At 37.6% G+C, this 2,964-nt stretch overlaps 1 long non-coding RNA gene across 1 annotated transcript; it reads left to right on the forward strand.

The window, feature by feature from the left end:
• Positions 1 to 800: 800 nt before the first annotated feature.
• LOC137466687 (uncharacterized) lies at positions 801 to 2,048 on the forward strand. The gene is made up of 3 exons (XR_010995264.1): positions 801 to 919; positions 1,034 to 1,302; positions 2,014 to 2,048. It is a non-coding gene; the product is annotated as an uncharacterized lncRNA (long non-coding RNA).
• Positions 2,049 to 2,964: the final 916 nt, after the last annotated feature.

Here is a 2,964-nt window from a genome sequence, read left to right on the forward strand (position 1 = left end):
TGTGGCTGTACCAGAGGTGAGGATTAAAGGCACCGAGTGCTAAGCATTTTAAAGTATTCTTAGATTTGACTTGTGTAAAAAATGTAGATTTGACTTGTGTAAAAAAAAAAAAAAATCTTAGATTTGACTTGTAAAAGCCATTTTATCCAGAAGAACTTTGCTCAGTAGTCACATCTTCTCATACTTAATGGAAATGTCACTAAGTACAGGGAAAACAGGTGAACAATTGTGATCAGAGGTTTTAACTGACTAAAATATGTGAATGTACCAATATTCTGGTCATCTAACTTTTATTTTCTGTCTCAGCCTTCTTTTTTAGCCTTCTGTTATGATATAAAAAAACAAGATTAATTTTTTTTACAAACTAACTGATTTGGATAATCATCAAAATATTAATAGTAATAACAACAATAACAATAAGAGCAGCTACTTTTAGACATTTTCTCTTATCTAAGCACCTGGAATTGCTTTAAAATATAAGCTTCTTAAGCCTTATAATTGTGCTACATAATATCATGCCCATTCATGTTCTACATCACTATGAAGGGTTGAGTCAAAGATTTGTTCAGCCAGCTGTAGAAACCCAGAAGATAATTTTATGTCAGCTTTTTTTCTCAAACATCAAAGTTATCTAGGGTTTTATAGTCACTGAAGGTATTTGTCTTCTTGCATAAGGGTCTCCTTTCTACAAATGTCTTTGAAACAAAGTGTCAAAGAGCAGCTGAGCTGGGGTTCTGTTATTTCTCTTCTCATAACCAAAATGACGAAATACTACATTATTTTCTCTGATGTCCCCAGACTCAAGATCCCACTCAACTTCTTCAGGGTCTTAAGAAAAAGTCTTTGTCTACTTTCTTGTTATAAAGCATGTGAAGAAAGGCACACAATAGGCATGAAAATAATAAGAACAAAGTAGTAGGTAAGATTTACAGACTTGAAACCTTTCCAATGTTTGTTTTTACCAATATACTCTTTATATTTTAATAGATTAAAAGTCCAAGCAGTCATAACCTATCTTTGCTAACACTGCCAGTCTGCACTTTTACATTTTTCATAGGAAAATATGCAAGCCTGTTACCATGCATACTACTCTGCTGAGAATCTTCATTTGTGACAATAAATAGAGCCACCATCAACAGGGGGGAAGCTGTCAAGTGAGACCAGTGTTTGCTTCTGTTGAACAAGCTGATCATGGTGATCTTGGAACATATAACTAATCCATATACATTTCTTTACTCTTATGCCAAGATAATCATGTTTTCAACATCAGCTGATAAAATCTCTCTCTTAAAGATATTTTTAGTTTTATTTGTGGGAAATGTTTTCTTTTGCTTAGAATGAATAATATTTTAGGATGCCAGAATTAGTTAGGTTTTGAAGACTAATTACTTTAACATTTTTGCTAAGAGAAAAGGAAAATTTACTTCAGTTGTTTGAAAGTGATGTTATAGTGAAACACCTTTGTGTGCACACAAATGTTATGTCAAGTTCAGATTGTAGAAGATGTTTCTCAAAACACTAAACTTTGGTCTAAAATCTGCTTCTGAATTATTGATTATTCCACTGACTGGATGTGGAAATAGACCCTGAAATTAGATTTTGATGTTTTCCTACTTCCGTGCCTAAAACCTTGGACAAACTACTCAAACTTAAATGAGGAGAAAAAAAAAATGGAAGAGTACTTTTCTCCTACATGATTTCTTAGCAATTTTTTAGTTACTTAACAGTGTTACAGGGTTATCAACTCCAGAAGGCATGCCAGAAGCACTATGGCTCATATTTCAGTAAATTTTATCCTGTAATACTTTTTTGTTAGAAATAGCAATTTATCCTTATACTAGAATCCAAGCCAGGATTATATCTGTATACTACATTGCAGATTCTCTGTGTCAGCTTCACACAGAATATGACTTCAGGCTCAGCTTGGAGCTATTGTCTCCCTCTGTAGGAGATTAGTTTGCTTATTTGCTGTGCTTTTATCTCAAAAGATTTCTGTGTTTATAGACAAGGAAGAACTGGTTGGGATGTGAAGGCTGGGGACAGATTTGACTGCTGTGACCCTGTGATCCCTGAAGTTTGGGATCCTGAGAGAGCCAGGGAAATGACAGGATCACAACCCTAGACTTCAGAAGAACAGATTTTGGACTGTTCAGAGAATTGCTTGGAAGACTATTATTGGGGGAGAGGAGAGGAGAGGAGAGGAGAGGAGAGGAGAGGAGAGGAGAGGAGAGGAGAGGAGAGGAGAGGAGAGGAGAGGAGAGGAGAGGAGAGGAGAGGAGAGGAGAGGAGAGGAGAGGAGAGGAGAGGAGAGGAGAGGAGAGGAGAGGAGAGGAAGATCAGTCAGTTAATTTTTAAAGATCATCTACTCAAGTTCAAGACTTGCTGATCTGTTTCAGTAGGAGGTCATGTAAAGGTGGCTGGACCTCCTCTGATGAACAAGGAACTCCTGGCAAAACTGGAGTGTAACAAGAAGGTGTACATGGAGTGCAGGCAGGGACAAGTGTCCCAGGATAAACAGAGAGACTTTTTCAAAATGTGCAGGGTTGGACTTAGTAAAGTCAATTTAGAGGTTAATCTGGCAAGGCACATGAAGGGCAACAAAGAGGATTTCTGCAGGCATAGCAGCAGCACAAGGAAACCCCAGAAAATGTGGCACAGCTGATGAATTGGTCAGAGGACCTTGAAACAAAGGATGTGCAATACCTTTTTTTCCTTGGTCTTTGCTAGTGTGATTTACTTTCACAAACCCAGTCTCTGGGGGATCTGTGTCTGGCCTCAGTCAGCAGCTGGTAAGAAATTGCATTGGATTTGATTTCTCATTCCTCTGATGCAAGCACAGAATAGTCAGGAATCTGTCCAGTGACAGGACGAGACTATGCATGCAAACTGAAATACAGCAAATATCATTTAAGCTGAGGGGAAAATATTTTTAGAGTGCATGTGGTCAGACACTGGAACAGACTG

This window comes from Anomalospiza imberbis, chromosome 2 (genome assembly GCF_031753505.1).
Source record: "Anomalospiza imberbis isolate Cuckoo-Finch-1a 21T00152 chromosome 2, ASM3175350v1, whole genome shotgun sequence".
Taxonomy (NCBI): domain Eukaryota; kingdom Metazoa; phylum Chordata; class Aves; order Passeriformes; family Viduidae; genus Anomalospiza; species Anomalospiza imberbis.